This window comes from Schistocerca serialis, chromosome 1 (assembly GCF_023864345.2).
Source record: "Schistocerca serialis cubense isolate TAMUIC-IGC-003099 chromosome 1, iqSchSeri2.2, whole genome shotgun sequence".
Classification (NCBI taxonomy): Eukaryota; Metazoa; Arthropoda; class Insecta; order Orthoptera; family Acrididae; genus Schistocerca; species Schistocerca serialis.
This window is the reverse complement of record NC_064638.1, coordinates 150,153,084-150,172,830: the sequence shown is the minus strand read 5'-3', so window position 1 is coordinate 150,172,830 and position 19,747 is coordinate 150,153,084.

The following is a 19,747-nucleotide window of genomic DNA, read 5'->3' as shown; positions in this document are numbered from 1 at the left end:
GAAAAAGACGCTTTGTACTTTGGCCTTCTTTGTGTCATCTGCCATATCGATGCCATTACGATCACGGAGTATGTTGAAAGATGCCATCGATCTGTTTACTAATTTAACACAAGACCCAAACTTCTTACGCTCTTTTGTCGCGTTGTTAAATAATATTTTACCTTTCAATTCGATAAACGCTTCATACGTTGCTCTCCTTCCCCTAATTTTGGCTTCGTTTCGGTTTTTATTTGTCTGAGGTTATGGCTATCTTTAAATCTGCTTTTAAGCGAAACAATCATAAAAATAATAAAATTATATCGCTTACACATATCAAACAAGAAATTTGTTTATTGACCTAAGTGGTACAAATGGCTCTGAGCACTATGGGACTTAACATCTGAGGTCATCAGTCCCCTAGAACTTAGAACTACTTAAACCTGACTATCCTAAGGCCACCACATACATCCATGCCCGAGGCAGCATTCGAACCTGCGACAGTAGCGGTCGCACGGTTCCAGACTGAAGCACCTAGAATCGCTCGGCCACAACGTTTATGGATCTCCTCAAAATAATTTCACCTTCAAATGAGTAAATGTACTGTAGACATTCCTTTAGCACAGATATTCACCGGAAAAATTGTAAGGAAAAGTATTTCATACACGCGAGGGATGCCTGCGGAAGAATACTGAAATACACACTGCCGGAAAAAGATTAGTACACCTGCAGAGATGACGTGGATTTTGATCCGATGATGGCATATGACACGTAAGGCGTAGTAGGTGTACTGTCAATGGTTTGAACGTGGTCCGCCTACAGTTAGTCTAGCGGCATAGCTACCAGTACGCCATCTGTGTCAACCCTTTAATGGGGAATTCTTACAGCCAAAAGGCTCAGTGTGCAAACGTGTGAAGCAAGTAGGCAACGGTGCCAGGGAGACACACTTATGCTTCCTGCAGCCCAGTGAGTGAGTTTGAAAGGGGTCACATTACGGCATGTCAAGTGGCTGGATGGTCCTGCTTACAATTGCCACAGAGGCTGAACGCCCCGCGTCAGTTGTGCAACGGCGCTTGTATCAATGGTCAGGTGAACACTCGCACGCTCGTAGACGACTTTCTAGACGTCCACGCAGCGCAGACACTCGCCAGGATCGTCACATTACAAGGGCAGCAGCGGCAGAAAATACAACTACCACAGCATAGATAAGATGGCTTGTGAGCCCAGACGTGTCAATAAGAACTATTGCGAACCATTTATTAGCAATGGGACTATGGGCACGCACACCTACAGTCCGTCCTCCACTCAAGTCAGCGTCCACGTGCACGGCTCTATTGGCACTGACAGAGGATCACTTGGAAGATGGAATGCCTCGCCGTGGTCTTCAGCGATGAAAGCGGATTCTGTATGCACGCAAGTGATGGTCCTTTGCGGGTACGACCTAGACCTGGTGATCGCAGTCTCGTAGAGTGTATTCCTCCTAGATACGCAGTCGCCATTCTTGCAACAGGAAGGTGATGTGTTGTTCCAGCTGGATAATGCTCGCCAATACACTGCCCATCAAACTGAACGTGATCTGCAAGAAGTGCAACAACTTCCCTGACCAGCAAGATCTAAAAATGGTTCAGATGGGTCGGAGCACTATGGGACTTAACATCTGAGGTCAACAGTCCCCTAGAACTTAGAACTACATAAACCTAACTAACCTAAGGACATCACACACATCCATGCCCGAGGCAGCATTCGAACCTGCGACCGTAGCGGTCGCGCGATTCCGGACTGAAGCGCCTAGAACCGCTTGGCCACACTGGCCGGTCAGCACGATCTCCAGACTTGTCTCCAGTCGATCACTTGGGGGGTCTGATGGGACGAAAAGCGAGTCGTCCTACTCGTCAACCAGTAGCTCTTACAGAACTCCATGAACTGTTCGAACAGGCGTGGTAAACTTATCCCAGGATAGTATTCGACATCTGTACAATAGACTGGATGCCAAAGTCAGCACCTGCATATCGACCTGAGGAGGCTACATCATACACTAAACCTGTCCGCAGCTCGTGGTCATGCGGTAGCGTTCTCGCTTCCCGCGCCCGGGTTCCCGGGTTCGATTCCCGGCGGGGGTCAGGGATTTTCTCTGCCTCGTGATGACTGGGTGTTGTGTGATGTCCTTAGGTTAGTTAGGTTTAAGTAGTTCTAAGTTCTAGGGGACTGATGACCATAGATGTTAAGTCCCATGGTGCTCAGAGCCATTTGATCCATACACTAATGTGGGTGTTTCAGCATGGGTAGATACCTGATATCTCAGAACCGCTTGTGCTATTCATCTGTAAATGTAATCATTTAATGTAATCCATAATCACTGTTGCAAAAATAAATCTTGAGTGAATTGGTAACCTCTAAAAGGGTGTACTATTTTTTTCCCAGCAGTGTAGTTCTTCTGTTTGGGATTCTGATAGAACTGTGTTAGCAGGAGAAATAGAAAAGATAGGAATACGACTTACTGAATTCAAATGTAATATTCGTTGACCTCTATACACACAATTGTGCGTTTTATGACGATTTTACCTGTATGTACCCAGAGTCATTAGAGGCGGAGGAAAGGGAGAAGGAGTGAGGAAGTTGGCTGTATCCTGTTGAGAGAAGTCACTTCGCAATTGCCCGCTCCATAGCTGACTGGTCATCGCGGCAGAATACCCTGCGAGAGGCCCTGTTCGGTTCCCGGCCAGGTCGGATATTTTTCTCCGTTCGGGGACCGGCTATTGTATTTTCTTCATTATAATTTCATCCTCATCGACTCGCAATCAGCCAATTTGGCAATAAACCAAAATAATTTGCATCAGGTGACCGGTCTATTAGATGAGAGATACTTCCCACACGAATATTTTAATTCATTTATCCCGGAGTTTACCTGAAATGATTTACGGAATCTTAGACCTAGCTGGCCGGATAGGAAGTTGAAACCACCTCCTTCCGAGTGTGATTACAAAACCAAACCCACTGCGCAACCTCCGTCGGAAGGGTGACAGCTTCTCATAACGAAAGTGCTATGGAAGCAGGTGCAAGAGAACGTTGTTGAACGTTGAAGAGACATTTTATATGAGTGCGAGGTGTCTGTTGTTTCGGACATGCCCGAAAGCACAGACACATTGCATCCATATAAATGTCCAAAAGAACAGACACAACGCATTCCTATAGCTGATTCGCAATGGGCAATGGATCCAACTTCTTCATTGCGGATGCACAAATACGTCCTTCCTCCTACGGGAGTCTCTGAGTAGCCAACATGGAGAAAATGGACAAGAGACTGCGAATAGCTGGCGCTAGATGCGAACATGGGTCAATCGTGAAGTGCGCAGAGATAGTCTGCACAGTGGCATAAATTTTTGTCATGGATGGCCGAGAGGCAAGCGCATCTGACCAGCAAGCAGGATATCTTGGGTTCGAATTCTGGTCCAGCACACATTTTCATCCATTGCCGCTTATATCGCGTGATGTCTTGATGTAGCTGAGATCAGTAATCCCTTTCCTTTCCTTTCTTTCCCCGCCACCTTCAATTTACGTGAAAGAGAGATTTATTTATTGTATTTTGGACATCAGAAGTTCCAAAGTTCCAAAACGAGACGGAAAACGTATTACATCGTCCCACTTATTACGTAAGGATGGTGTGGTTGAGAGTACAGTATGCGAATAGAGAAAAGAAATGAAAATGGTATGAAAGGACTGGGATTGTAATTTCTTCCATACATCTCCCATAAAGTAAAATTAGAAATGTGAGAACAGATATCAGTCCGCTGCATCTTCGCACTACGCGTAGTACAGTGGGATACAGAAAAAGGTGCAGAAGCACAGATGTATAAGGTGTCCGCTGTTCGCAGACTGGTGCAAGTCGTTTTCACTTGTATTATTTGACCTTGTAGGTTCGTCTTCATGGTGGGTAGAAGTTGGTTTTTTTGTTATCTACATTTAACAATAATGTGAGTAGCCAGTAGTGTACTCGATTATGGGAAATCCCAGCGATCTGATAATCTCATCAAGGTGTTTTGCGAAGTGGGTGGCCGTTTACCTGTCGCGAGATGAATACTGAACGTTCTTACACAGTCTGTCTACTTCCACACTCCCGATACTGGACGCTAAAAGAATATTAATTCCGATCGAGGTGAGGTCATCTGCACTATTGTGGGTCTAATACAAGTCCCCAGCGAACGCGCAGTGGTTAATTACAATGATGGCCCTGAATAATAATCTGCAGCTAACTGCGTTAAATTAAAGTTCTTCCCTGCGTTTGATCTAAAAGTTTCAGATCTCTAAGAATTCCCGTAAAATCCGAAGAATAACGGACACTCACTTCTTCTCGTAATAATTTTCAATTGAAGTGAAATAAATTCAGCGCCTTGAACTTCAGTTCACACATCATCCTCAAGTATTTTCACTTCGATAATCAAAACGGATAAAAGCGCTGGGACGTATTTTCACTTACGTTCTGGAAAACACGTATTACCCACAATTCGCCGAATTTTCCTATACTATCTTTAAAAATGGTTCAAATGACTCTGAACACTATGGGACTTAACATCTATGGTCATCAGTCCCCTAGAACTTAGAACTACTTGAACCTAACTAACCTAAAGACATCACACAACACCCAGTCATCACGAGGCAGAGAAAATCCCTGACCCCGTCGGGAATCGAACCCGGGAACCCGGGCGCGGGATGCGAGAACGCTACCGCACGACCACAAGCCGCGGACTACTATCTTTAAAGAACCATATTCGAAATAAAATAAAATAATAGAAGTTAAGACCTGGCACATCATAAATAGAATAACTCAGTCAAGCACTGACTGACCGTACATGGATTTCTATGTTTCTTTAGTGGCATCCTAATGATCTTGGGCTGCCGCTGTATTGCCGCCATGCTGTCGTTGTTCACGCAGACGGGTGATGGGTAATTTCAAATTCCCCAACACCTCCAGGAACTGCGTGGCTTGTTATAATACACAGTTTTCTGCAACAATTTTTCAGAAACATTAGCATACGACATTGCCGTCACTTGTTGTTTCGCTTTGCCGCTTAGGAATGTTGATTGATAGAACACCTACCTTTATAGTGTATACGAGGACGAACATTATTTACTGATGGTCATCACAGGGAATCTTCCACAACTATGTACACAACTGAGTTCACCTGAAAAACGAACCGTCAAATCATGCAGAGAACAGGTAAGTTACAGCGCGTATTACTAAGAAAAAATTGAGAAAACGCTGAATTCAAAGTAATCGAAAGATTGATATGGAAAAAATTTAATGTATGCGGAGTAAAGTTGCTGCAAAATGTGCAGAAGCGCATTGAATCAAGGAAGGAACACACACAATGGTATTAGGTTCAGGGGTATCCTTTGAAATATTCATTGCTGACCATCCTTCCAAACATCGGCTTTGGATTTGAACCTAGAAAGGTCAGTGCCCCCTACAGTACCACTTTTCATTTCTACATTCCTTGAGCCAGCTATGTGAGTCATTTATCCTCTGCCCATCTTCCACTACATACGATTAGAAATCTTTCACGGATGCATTTATAGTCAGTATGAGGATCACTGTTGTAATTAGCGATTCCTGTATCCCCTATGCACAATACAGTGACCAGTACCCCTGTTCAATCCCATATATATTAAAATCAATGACCAATTGAAGTTAACAGCCTTTGACACAATTTCCTAGAGTATCGAACAGCTCCAAATTTAAGAAGTGCGTAAAGCATACAGAACGATGGAAGCAATCACTGCGTTTTAAGAGTCTTCTGTTTGGTCCATGAATGCATAAAAAACAGCATGCGGTTGTCTGTCCGTCATGATGCAAAACACTATTGTTATATCTTCTTTCCCAAATTAGTTTCAACGTCAACATAACTACAATCAGTGGCTTTTTCTTTATTCTAAAACTTGCAAAATTAGCATCGTTAAAAAGATTAAAAAACGTTATTACGCGTATAATAACAACCCTTGTATTGTTTGTAACGATGCTAATTTTCATGTTTACATGAACACTATGTTTTTGTATTGTTTGAAGCTGTGCTAGTTTTGCATGTTTTAGAGCAAAGAAAATCCTACTGACGATGGTGATATTGTCGCTGAAACTAGTTTGAGAAGAACATAAAACGAAAGTGTTTTGCATAAGGTTGGACCCACAATCCCATGTAAACAATAGAAACAATGTAACACTAAAAAAAAAAGTTTCATTGAACTTGAGAATAATATTTCCGGTGTTAGTACACAAAAAACTTATGCAAACAATGGAATGCACAAAAATGGAATTAATTTATATGTGCCTAACTCTTTTACTGTGCTGACAGTGCATGAATCGTTCAGCATCAAAAATTGACTTTTTTGCAAGGGAAATTCCAAAAATAATTTCAGGTAGGATGTACGTACTTGTGACTGATTGCTTTGTTGTTTGCTAAGACTATCACTATTGCCTCCCTTGTGGCTTCCACTGCTGTGCCAACGGCTTCTTGTTTGTCATTCATAACGATACAATATCGGGCCTCATGGCAATCCACGACACAGTTTAAAAGAGAGAGGAAAAAAAAAGCACGATTCATTCATAGGCTGACACAGTTATATAATTTCTTCTACTTCATCCAAATACACTGCTGGCCACCGTAAATGCAACACCAAGAAAGACAAGAGGTAGCACAACAAGATTTATTTTGTAGATAACATGTTGACCAAGTATCAAATGATTACGTTTACAGACGTCTGTGACATGTGGTTCCTGCCAGAATCAGTAGCCAGAACAGCCGCCATTGTTGGAGATCACCGCTGCCACACGTCTCGGCATTGAGTCAAAGAGACGTTGGATGTGTTCCTGGTGTACAGCAGCCCAAGCAGCTTCCACACGTTGCCAAAGATCATCTGGTGTGGCAGCTGGGGATGTAATCTGGGTCACTCGTTGAGCAACCATGGACCACATGTTTTCTATCGGCGAAAGATCCGGAGAGCGAGCCGGCCAGGGAAGCAATTCAATCTGGTTATTGACGAAGAACCTTTGGACAATGCGTGCAACGTGTGGTCGCGCATTATCCTGTTGAAATATGGCTGTGGCCGAGCCCTGAAGGTAAGGAAGGACAACTGGCTCCAGCAGTTCGGATATGTAGCGCCGGCTATTTAAAGTACCGGCAATGCGTACTAGAGGCGTGCGAGAGTAATATCCAATACCGCCCCATACCATAATACCCGGTGGAAGACCAGTGTGGCGGTGCATAATGCAGCTGTCCAGCATCCTCTCTCCACGGTGTCTCCACACTCGAATCCGACCATCGTGGTGCTGCAGACAGAAGCGTGCCTCGTCAGTAAATACAACGTCATTCCATTCTGCCGTCCACATCCGTCTGTCATCACACCATTGGCAACGGAGACGTCTGTGGTTCTGCGTCAATGGTAGACGAAGCAATGGACGTCTTGCGGACAGACCACTCTGCTGTAAACGGCGTCGAATGGTACGCGCAGACACTGGATGATGCGTTACAGACGCAATGTGCTGTGCCATGGTTCGGGATGTCACTGAGCGATCCGTCACTGCCATGCGCACAATTTGCCTATCAGCACGTGCAGTGGTGCACCGAGGTGAATGCGATCGACCACGTCGGTCCGTCGTACCCTCCTGCATCCAACGGTCACATATCCGCATTTCAGTTGTTTGGTTTCGTCCAACACGACTAGCGATTTCTCTGTATGATAATCCACAATCTCGGTAAGCCACTATCCTTCCTCTGTCGAACTCGGATACTTGATCAAAAGATGTTTGCTGTTGTCTACGAGGCATAACTGATCGTCTTGTGAAACAACCACAAGGTAAACACACGTGCCGAACGTACACTCGTCGAAATCGCCAAGCCTTAAATGGCGCTATGAGGTGGCGCCACAGGCGCGCGTGATGTGCGTCTGCGCTGAAATTCTAATCAGTTCCATATCTCATCGCTGCAAACCCATGGTGTAAATTTCACTTGATTCGGATGCTTCCTTCAGGGTGTTGCATTTACGGTGGCCAGCAGTGTATAATGAAGCTGCTCCATTGAAAACAAAGTTGAAATGTTATATGAAAGCGTGAAGTCTGTTCCTTCGGACATGTCCGAAAGAATAGTCACCACGCAGACTTCTCAGCTTTTATGCGTTATATGTATATTGAAGTTGGCGAGGGGAATAAATGAAAGGAAAGGGAGGGAATCACTACCGTCAGCTGCATCGGGATATTACACGGAATCAGCAGCGATGAATGGAATCTCCTTTTTCTAGGCAGGTGCAGTAACCACTGCGCCATCCGGGACACAGCGTTATCGCAACTGCTCGGGCTATCTCGGCGCGCCTCACGGCCGATCTATCGAGTGACACCTATCCACAGCTCCTGTTCAGTTCTCCCGTGTTCGCCCTCTGAGGTTCCCACAGGATGTCGGACGTATTTGTTCATCCGCACTGAAGATGGCGAACCTGTTGCCCAGCTAGGACTATCAAATATTTGCCTTCTTGTTTTCTTCACCCTGGTTAGTATGATTTTAACTCTAGCTTTCATGTCGAGCCATTGCACTTGACTATTTTTCTCTGCGAAACCTCGTGCACTATATATCAGGGCTTATGCAACTTTCTTTATTGTGTACAGTGAGAAGTAAAAGGATTGTCCAGCCGAGAACAGAGTATTGCGCATGCCCAAGTTCAGAAGTGACAGTGTTCGCAACGCTAGCAGTCCGTGGAACTTCAGTTTGGTGTTTACATCGTCAGATGGAAGGAAGATAATAGTTAGCATACGGTATATGTCGACATTCATTGTCGTTTAGTTCATCATATCATTTCTTTTGAAAATCATTTTCCGAGCACGTAGAAACGGTTGATGTATAAGAATCCAACGTCGGTAGACTTACTACAAGGATGAGCGTTTGACCGCCGCTAAGATATCTCAGGGTCTTGGTCACAGACGCACCGAACCACGACGAGCAAAACGAGATTAAAAAAGAAAGAAAAAAGAGTTGATGGGCTGACGGTTTTCGAACGTAAAGGACAAGTGTTCGAATCTAGCGGAACTCAATTGCCTTTTCTTATTTATACATGTGCAGGTAATATTTTAAACCTTAATTCGCTAAAAGTTGTGCAGTTGCAGGCTTTTCTGGGTTCCAGATTCTTTCTAAAGATGCCATTTTATAATAGTTTTATAATTAAACAAACAAACAAACGGCTATAGTGAAAATATTGAAAATGGGTGTCTTTATTTCTAATTACTTCGACCGCCACCTGGTGTCTCTCTAGTTTTCAGTTAAGAGAAACGTATCAGCTGATTGCCATTTTGTTCGAAGTTCTTACGCTCGGTTTACACAACCGAGTAGCAGTTGTTTCCAGTTTAACATTCGTTCTTCTACTACGGCAGGCCTATTCGACCGTTACGCTAAAAAAAGAGATCGGTAACTCCTTGATAGCAAGTGCCGGGTTGAATATCACCGCAAACTTCTTTTTAACGCGTTGTAAATGCCTCGTGCTTTATTTACTTTTTTTTATTAAATTATATTTTCTTTCTCTACTTCTTTTCAGTATTCTCATCAGTAAATAACTAATTATGTTTTGTGAATCAGATGCATGGAAATCTTCCCTGGAAGGTAGTATTTATCTGACCTTCCATAAAATAAAAATAATCATCGTTGGAGGTTGATAATCATTTGACTTCCCATAAAAATACTAATAATCATCCTTGAAGGGTAACGCTCATTTGACCTGCCATAAAAATACAAATAATATAGTACCAAGTAGATTAGTATTGTCAAACAAATATTGTTGGCCTAGCAACTATGTAGGCCTTCTACAGAAAAAAGAAATAAAATAAACCGATGAATATGCTACGTAAAGCTTCAGTATTTTGTCAACATGTCAACTGCATGAATGACATTTTTGATACTTTGAGGCATAGAATTCACAGGTCTGTGACAAAAGTCCTCATCCTTGGCAATTTTCTCCCATGAAGTATGAACCAAATTCCATAGGGCATTCACAGTTACTAGAAAGGGGGTCTGGCCGATAGTCCCGCAGAGTCTCCTTAACTTAAGCCCGTACGTGTTCTAAGGGCTTGAGATCAGGCGATTTTGGAGGCCGCGGGAGGCACTGAATATTATTCTACCTCCTTTGAAACAAACTCTGAATCTTAATGGTAGTGTGTGATGGATGGTTATCATGTTGGTAAGTGACGCGTCTTTCAAGGTACCAGACTCGAGTTCTTGCGATCATTAGTGTTTCAAGGAAATGTTCATAGCATGCTGAACTGGCTTTGGTCAAATTCTAAAGTTCTTGCATCCATGTAAGACATCCAAATCCAATATTTCATACTTACGAGTCCTCTTCAAGCGCGTGTGGCCGCGAAGCAAGAATGATATTGTTGCGCGTCTCTGCGGCAAACAAGACTAGGACCTTTCCTCGTGGACTCGACTGCGCACTCGTCGGAAAATGACTTTCCTCCAGTCTAAATCTTTCCAGGCTCTCACAATTGCTAGTGAAAATGTTCAAATGTGTATGAATTCCTAAGGGATCAAGCTGCTGAGGTCATCAGTGCCTATACTGACACACTACTTAAACTAACTTATGCTAAGAACAATACAGACATACCCATGCCCAAGGGAGGACCCGAACTTTTGGCGGGAGGGGCCGTGCAGTCCGTGACATGACACTTCAAACCTCGCGGCCACTCCGCGCGGCAATTGCTAGTCTGTCCATGGCCTGTTCGCCAGCAATTGTTCCATGGTCATTTAATCTTCTGAGAGTAGTTCTCGACATTCCCGAGAAATATGAAGCTCTCCTTAGTTCCTGGATGAGTGACAAAGGAGCACTCTGGGCCGCCATGACAAAATTCTTCATGTTGTCTCCTAATCTTGCAGGTATTATCTCTAAATCGTCTAATCCATCTCATTGCTAGGGAAGCATGAAAATCATAAAGACATCCTGCCTCAGGTACGCTAACCCCGTTTCCAAAGAGAGCAATTATTCGCTCGCAAAGCTTCACATCGGCCATTTTGAAGCTGACCTAAGACTTATATCAATCAGCTGATACGTTTCTCTTATCTGAAAACTATAGACACCAAGTGGCGATCGAAGTAATTACAAATAAATACACCCATTTTAAATATATTTATTATACCGTTTGTCCGTTTGTTTAAAGACAAAACTGTGTAATAAAATGGGACCTTTTGAAAGAATTTGGAGCCTAGAAGAGCCTACAACTGCAAAATTTATAGCGGATTACGGTTTAAACTATTACCTGCATAGGTCTATATATAAAAAAAACGACAGTTGACTCCAGTTAGGTTCTAACACTTGTCCTCTATGTTCGTAAACCGTCACTCTATCCACGATTTCTTTTAATATAATTTTGCTTGTTGTTCGTTGCATTTGTGCGGGGCTGACGTTCCATGACGCCCGTTGAAGTTCATGATTCATCCATTCACTCAGTTTTTATTTTGTTATTAATGGGGATAGCTAATCGTTTGAGATACCATGCCGGCATCCAGTCATCCACTGAAACAGATGTGAAACGCTCGTCATTGCAGTAATTCTACCTACGTGGAATTCTTATATTTCAACTGTTTCTACTTTCTGGAATAATTATTTTCAAGAGAAATGATACGATGAATTAAATTGCTATGAATCTCGAAGTATCCTGTATCTTAACTATTATATTGCTTCTATTTGCCGATGTAAACACCAAGGTGAAGCGTCACAGACCGCTAGAGTTGTGAACACTGTCACTTCTCAACTTAGGCACGCGCAATGCTCTTTCTTGTACTACTAAATTATTATGAATGGGCAGTCGTTTTGCTTTCATTGTACACTGATATGTATTCTTTAAATTTGTGCGCCAATTTTTCACCTTATGGCCTGTGAAGTATTTCTGTGTTAATGATGTATATATCTTTTAGCAGATTGTCTGATGATGGGCCACGTCCGAAAGCGTAATAAAGAGTTTGGATTCAATATAACATTTACCTGCAACACCCAAGATGTGCAATTAGCGACAATCAGCATTGAATGTGTTTATTGATTAATCGTAATGGTCGCATACCTCATGCTCAACTTCAAGTATAAGTCGCACCCTATAAAAGAGAGAGAAGTCCGTTTTCTGTTTGTCAACGACATTAAAATACACTGTCAGGTACATTAATGTATATGCAGCTGGATTTGGGAGGAGGTCTCACTAGCAGTACTTCCCGCGTGTAGCATCGGATTTTTGGTATGTTCCTATGTGACCAAACTGCTGAGGTCATCGGTCCCTAGGCTTACACACTTGATGCGTCCACGTCGACCTAGAGGTTATCGATCCCGTCTGGCGTAAAGTTTGCCTATATGGGGTGCGCCTTAGGCGAGGCACGAAAAGAGAGAGTGAACACAGAGCCGCTAGGAGGCGTGAGTCGCCCATGTGTTGGGAAGGACGCTGGGAGGCAGTATAATAGCAACGCGTAGAACTAAGACTGTTGGTACTGGCGTTGGTGATTCTGACGTTCATTGGTTGACAGCCTTGTTTCTGCTTACGACGGCATTGGAACCATGGACAGGTTTTTTTTTTGGGGGGGGGGGCGTAAAATTTCAGCCCATGAACTGTGGTAACTACGTGATTTAATTTATTGTTGGCTCTTGTTCCCTCATTCGAAATTCTCGTCAGATACTTCAATCTGTGCTATGGGTATTGCCAAATTAGAATTCCTCAATCATTTCCTTAGTATTGAAATGCCTGTGTTTTCATGGTTTATCAAGTGTGGTTAATTTTTTTTTTTTTTTTTTTTTTTTTTTTTTTTGTTATTTTATTCACTGGATCAATTGGTTGCTTGAAGTTTTCCAGGCCATAGTTTAAATTGCCATTATTGAATTAACACCATTTGTTTGTGTGTTTCAGAAGCTTGTCTTGTTACTTTGTGTTTTCTCCCGTGCCTGAGGAGACGGGCGAGCTGGGTCTGTTGATTGTTGGAGAGTAAAAGGGCTCGTACCAAGAGCGGCAGACCATGTGTGATCGAAGGAAAGCTGTGTAATCCCGCTTTAAGTACACACCTCCAATTATAACCATTATCTCTTGATGCATTTGTAGTTGGGTGAGTGGTGGCTTAATATTAAAACCACGAGTTTGTTTAATGTTGTTCAATGAGCCTGTGTAGAACTATCGCAGAAATAAACTCTAAAGTCATTTACTTGTGAGGTTGAAATTGTTGTAGATATTTCTATATTTAATTAGAGTAATGTTTTTATGAGAAACTTTGCCTTTTCTGATTGCTTTGGTAGTGGTTGTTTAAATATTACTGCTTAGTAAAGTACATTTTAGTCTTTTATTATTTTAATTGCTTTCCTAAAAGTTTAATGCTAAACGAGCTGATGTTTGTCTACCCTTGCTTAATATCAAGTCTGTAAGCGCAATGATTCTGTATGTATATTTTTTTAAATAAGTACTAAGGAATGAAACTTGTCCAGACAGTTATATTGCAATAAAGTCAGTTATGTTTGAGAATTGCGGCCTAGTCCTTTCACTAACTGAACTTTTCCTCTGCTAGCGTAAAGTTGAGCTACAACACTACTTAATCCAACTTAAACTCAGTTACGCTAAGAACAACACACACACACACACCCATGCCCGAGGGAGGACCCAAACCTCCGACGGTGGCAGCCGCTCCAACCGCGACAGTGCGCCTAGACCGCGCGGCTACCTAGCGCGGCTAGCATCGTATAGTGTGATTCTTGGACAGAAAAAGAAGAAGCAGCAAGAAACGATCATTTGAAACGTGGTATTACAGCAAGATTTTAATAAGAAACGTCGACAGATTTGCAGAGTGAACAGACACTATAAATGATGAATGTAGAGAGAGGTAGGTGGAAAACGTGTAACGCTTACCTTGGGATATAATGCGACGTGAATAGTTGAGAAGCCTTAAATTAAATGTAAAACAAACAAATATATCAGAAAAACAACGGTGACCGCTCTGAAAGCAAAGTGCATGGAGCAAAGTTATTACGAAATTAAAACTAATTTTGGACTCGTTTTGACTAGAGGATTAGTCCAAACCAAGCTTTATGACGAGGTGTTTTACTGCTCATCGGAATTTTAATCTATGGATAATTTTATAGAGGGATACTAAACGAAACTTACAGATGACATACGACTACACTGACGGAAAAAAGTTGCAGTACCAAGAAGGAGATATGAGGCATAAACGAAAGTTGATAGGTGTGTTTCTACATCTGAGATATGATATCTATTCAACTTCGCGCCCATCGCAAAAGAGAGGGGTTAGTAGCTCCACTATGGGGGTGTAAATCAGGTTTGTCCGCAGCTCGTGGTCGTGCGGTAGCGTTCTCGCTTCCCAAGCTCGGGTTCCCGGGTTCGATTCCCGGCGGGGTCAGGGATTTTCTCTGCCTCGTGATGACTGGGTGTTGCGTGATGTCCTTAGGTTAGTTAGCTTTAAGTAGTTCTAAGTTCTAGGGGACTGATGACCATAGATGTTAAGTCCCATAGTGCTCAGAGCCATTTGAACCATTTTTTTGTAAATCAGGTTTACTTTAAATACATGCTGTAACGGTTGTGAGCGTTAGTTACCTTTGAGACTGGACGTGGTGAGTTGATGTCAGTCAAGAAAGCCTTTAAGGCGCCAAAGATGCCATTGTCAGCATCCCCTTCTGCGATATTGGAGACTTGGCAGTAATGTAGCCACTGTACATTATTGCTGGCAGCGATGGTCACCAGAATGTACGGTCGCAAGAAGGCTGGACTCCGGACGAGCACGTGGTACTACCGAAAGGGAAGATCATCGTGGCCGTCCGGTGTGGCCGAGCGGTTCTAGGCGCTTCAGTCCGGAACCGTGCTGCTGCTGCGGTCGCAGGTTCGAATCCTGCCTCGGGAATAGATGTGTGTGATGTCCTTAGGTTAGTTCGGTTTAAGTAGATCTACGTCTAGAGGACTGATGACCTCAGATGTAAAGTCCCATAGAGCTCAGAGCCATTTGAACCATTTTTGAAGATCGTCGTGTTTGACTCTGCGGCATCGTACTGCATGTGCAGCTGGTAATTGAGCAGCATTTGGCACCAGAGTTACACAACGAACTGTTACAAATCGGGTACTTCAAGATCATTTCCAATTTAGGCGCCCTGTGTAGAGTCCATTCCATTGATCCCAAACCCCCCACTTTTGCGACTTCCGTGGTGTAAAGCGAGGGCTCATTGGAGGGCAGTGTGGAGGCATGTTGTGTATGCTGATGATATCTGGTTCTGCCTCGGTGTCAGTGATGGCCGCGTGTTTAATAGAACGTGGTCAACCTATCTGCTTGCTAGACGCACTGGACCGATACTTGGAATTATGATGTGGGACGCGATTTCGTATGACAGGGGAAGCAGTCTCTTGGTAACCCCACTCGTCCTGATCGCAGCTTTGTACGTCAGTCTAGTGATACGATCTGTTGTGCTGTCATTCGTGAACAGCATTCCAGGGGGCGTTTCTCAACAGCATAGCGCTCGCCTACATACCGCTGTTTTAACCCAACATGCTCTACAGAGTGTCATCATGTTGCCTTGGCGTGCTGGATCACCAGATCTGTCTCCAATCCAGCACATATGGGAGGACGTATGGGACGTCATAGGGCACCAGCGTCATCCGCAAACAGCATTGACCGTCCCTGTAGTGACCGAGCAAGTGAAACAGGCACAGAACTCCATCCCACAAACTAACATCCAGCATGCATGCACGTTAGCATGCTTGCATTTAACATTTTGGCCGTTACAACGGATATTAATATATCAGCATTTCATATTTGCAATGGCTTGTTTCGAGCTTACATTAACCTGTGATCTTGCCGTGTTAATCAGTTAAACACGTTACCTAGTCAAATGTATTTCCGAAATTTCATTATTCTACATTGATTACTTTATGGTCTTGCGATTTTCTTCCGTCAGTGTATATTGCATACAGATTAAATTGGATCATGTTTAGAGTTTATGGTACATGGCAAACAAGACCACATGCTTCCTCTTCTTCACTGGTGTTCAAGTGTTTATGAAACGCTCAGAAGCAATATTTCATAAAGTTTACAAAACTATTATACTCCTAATATTGTAATTTTTCCGTGAAGATAGTAAGAGTGGTATCAGATACACTTGTGTACCAGGAAAGACCCAGAAACTCACATTAGACCCTTCACACATTCATAAGCTGCCAAGTGGACCATCAGGCACGTTAACGACGGATTTTGAAGGGTGCTAGGTATGTTGTAGAGATACCTATCTTGAATGCCTGGGTAGTGGTCTTACAAGCGACGACTCCTAGTTTCCGGAATAAATTGATGCTGAAGTTTTATGTATACTCTCTATATCTGTAACATCAATCATGTTTCGGCTAAGCGAGCGTAGCGCTATGGGTAACGACCGTGACTACCACACCTGGCGATGTTAGTTCAAATCCCATTCGTCTACTACCTTTTTTTCATAGTACAGAATATTATTAAATCCTATATGTACGCAAAATTGTTCTAAAATTATGCCGCCCAAATGTACTCTACTTGGCGAACCCTGTGACGTTCGTTTTTACTATCCGATTAAACTTTTCACGAAAAAAAAATTCTAAATGGTCCTAGTTTACTGAAGATTAATAGAGAAACAGCTTCGATGGAAGATTCCATAAAAATAAATTCTTTAATTATACATCAATGCAGTGCATTTAATTTCACAGTAATGATGAAATACGCGTGGTTCGCATAGAACTTGATCGAAGAAAGAACAAACCTGTCTAATTTAAACGAAATGTATTTTCCGGTATGCCTTCTAAGAATTCCGTGTTCCTGTAAGGCAGCGGCTTTCACTAAATGTTCGTGGTGCTCTACTAATTTTTGTTGCGGATGCTTCTACAACAGACACCGTCCCAAATTCCGTTCTTGCACAGCAACCGATAGCGAGTAAGACGATTCCGTAATCTATCCTGCGACACACGGTAAATGCATTTGAAGAAAGTTCGCTGTAATGATTGGTCTACTGATGAAATTACTAAGACAGAAATGATTGCCGGCCGGGGTGGCCGAGCGGTTCGAGGCGCTACAGTCTGGAACCGCGCGACCGCTACGATCGCAGGTTCTAATCCTGCCTCAGGCGTGGATGTGTGTGATGTCCTTAGGTTAGTTAGGTTTAAGTAGTTCTAATTTTTAGGGGACTGATGACCTCAGAAGTTAAGTCCCATAGTGCTCAGAGCCATTTGAGCCAGAAATTATTATTTTTGAATAATTCTGCATTGCAAATACTATTTTAAATTACTGTGAACCATGAAACTGAAAATAAAAACATAGATAGGGATTGAACACAAACCGTCAACGTGTTACCCACAAAGCTTTGCCGTTGCACTACGCTCTCCAAGTTGAAACAATCCTAACGATACAGGAACAGCTGGTACACATAAAATTTTAACATAGATTTTCTCTGGGCCTTGGCACGAAAAGCCACTAGCCAAGTACTCAGGATAGGTCCGTTTATAATGTACCTAAAACTCATCAAAAAAATTGATTGACAAGTCTGATTGTCCTCTTGTGGGTGGGAAAAGAAGCGACTGATAGTTTTAGGAAGTATCCAGCGCGGTTTGTGGTATGCTTGCTTGTGTAGTATATATACAAGAAAGTAAGAGCCAATCATATACAGAAGTTTTAGGAATTATCCACCGCCATTCCTGATACGCTTGCTTGTGGAGTACATAAAAAAGAAAGTAAGAGCCAAACATATACAGAAAAGAACCATCTGTTATTGCCCCGCGAAGACGCTGAGCATTACGCAGAATACAACAGGACAACGAAACATATCGCATGATGGCCCATTGTTCAGCTTCGAAATGAACGTCCTAACACGCTGACAGTCGCGCAGCGCGCCAGGATAGCGGCAGGCTAGCGCCAATACCGGTAGCCGTGGGAGTCCAGGTGTGCCAGGAATGCCGCCCTATATATCATCTGCCGCGCTCTATGTAAATCATCAGACGTACTTGCCAACCCAAAATCTTTCACGAGGACAAAATGAAGTGCAGCTCCAGTTATCTATAGTAGTTCACTGACCGAGTAACGAACATTCAAGTATGCTACATATTTTCCGTAATTCTCACTGAAGTGTTTCTTTATGTACGGTGATATACGAGCACGGCTTTCCGGACAGGAAAGGATCGCCTACTCCCCGGCACGAATCCGCCCGGCGGACTTGTGTCGAGGTCCGGTGCGCCGGCCAGTCTGTGGATGGTTTTTAGGCGGTTTTCCATCACCCTCGGTGAATGCGGGCTGGTTCCCCTTATTCCGTCTCAGCTACGCTATGTCGGCGATCGCTGCACAAACAAGTTCTCCACGTACACCACGTACACCACCATTACTCTACAACGCAAATTTAGGGGCTACACTCGTCTGGTGTGGGACGTTCCCTGGAGGGGGAGGGGGGGGGGTCCACCGGGGGCCGAACCGCACAATAACACTGAAAGAGTGATTCGGTGTAGGGCGCCGCGGAGGGGTGAAGTGGACTGCGGTAGTCGTCGTGGGGTTGTGGACCACTGCGGCTGCCGCGGGGACATAGCCTCTCCGTCGTTCCTAGGCCCCTGGTTAACATACAATAGCCGGCTGGAGTGGCCGAGAGGTTCTAGGCGCTACAGTCTGGAACCGCGCGACCGCTACGGTCGTAGGTTCGAATCCTGCCACGGGCATGGGTGTGTGTGATGTCCTTAGGTTAGTTAGGTTTAAGTAGTTCCAAGTTCTAGGGGACTGATGACCTCAGAAGTTAAGTCCCATAGCGCTCAGAGCCATTTTTGAACATACAATACAATATACGAGCAATTCAAAAAGTAACAGCAAACTATCGCTATTATGTGCAAATTGAAGACGAAGAGGGGGAGACAGGAAAGGAAAGGGATCAGTGTAGTCAGCTGCATTAACACATTACAAGTGGCGACGAGTGAAAACGTTTACCGAACATGGATTCAAACTTGGGATCTCCTGATTACTAGGCGCATCCACGAAACACCGTTATCGCAACTGCTCATTCTACATCTGCACGCCTTACGGTCATTCCACATTGCCGCCGAGTGCCACCTATCCACAGTCCCTGTCCATTTCCTCCATGTTTGCCACTCTGAAATTCCCAAAAGAGGTCGAACATATTTGTGCAGGTGTCCCAGTGCTGCTGACAGTTGTGATCACCTCACTTTCCTTTCCATTCCCCCCCCCCCACCCCCCCCCCCCTCTGCCTTCAGTTTACGTGTAATGTATCACAGCTGTGGATTCTGTGTAGTGTCTGTTCTTTTGATCACGTACGAAAGAACAGAGACCACGCGCTCATATATCATTGATTAGCCTAGCTGGGCAATGGATTGACCTTCGTAAATTTTTTTGTTTATTTAAGACGCAATCACATGTTTATGACACAACCATACAATGACCATATTCATATTCTAAAGGCGCCATACACTGAACACAGGTTCATGCGTTGTCCGTAGCTTTCCAACACCCTTCCGCGGAGTTGTCGAGGTTTCACGTCGTCCGACCACAAAAATTGTGTTACTGCTCGTTGTCCAAAAAATGGTTCAAATGGGTCTGAGCACTATGGGACTTAACATCTGAGGTCATCAGTCCCCTAGACTTAGAACTACTTAAACCTAACTAACTTAAGGACATCACACACATCCATGCCCGAAGCAGGATTCGAACCTGCGACCGTAGCGGTCGCGCGGATCCAGACTGAAGCGCCTAGAACCGCTCGGCCACAGCGGCCGGCTCGT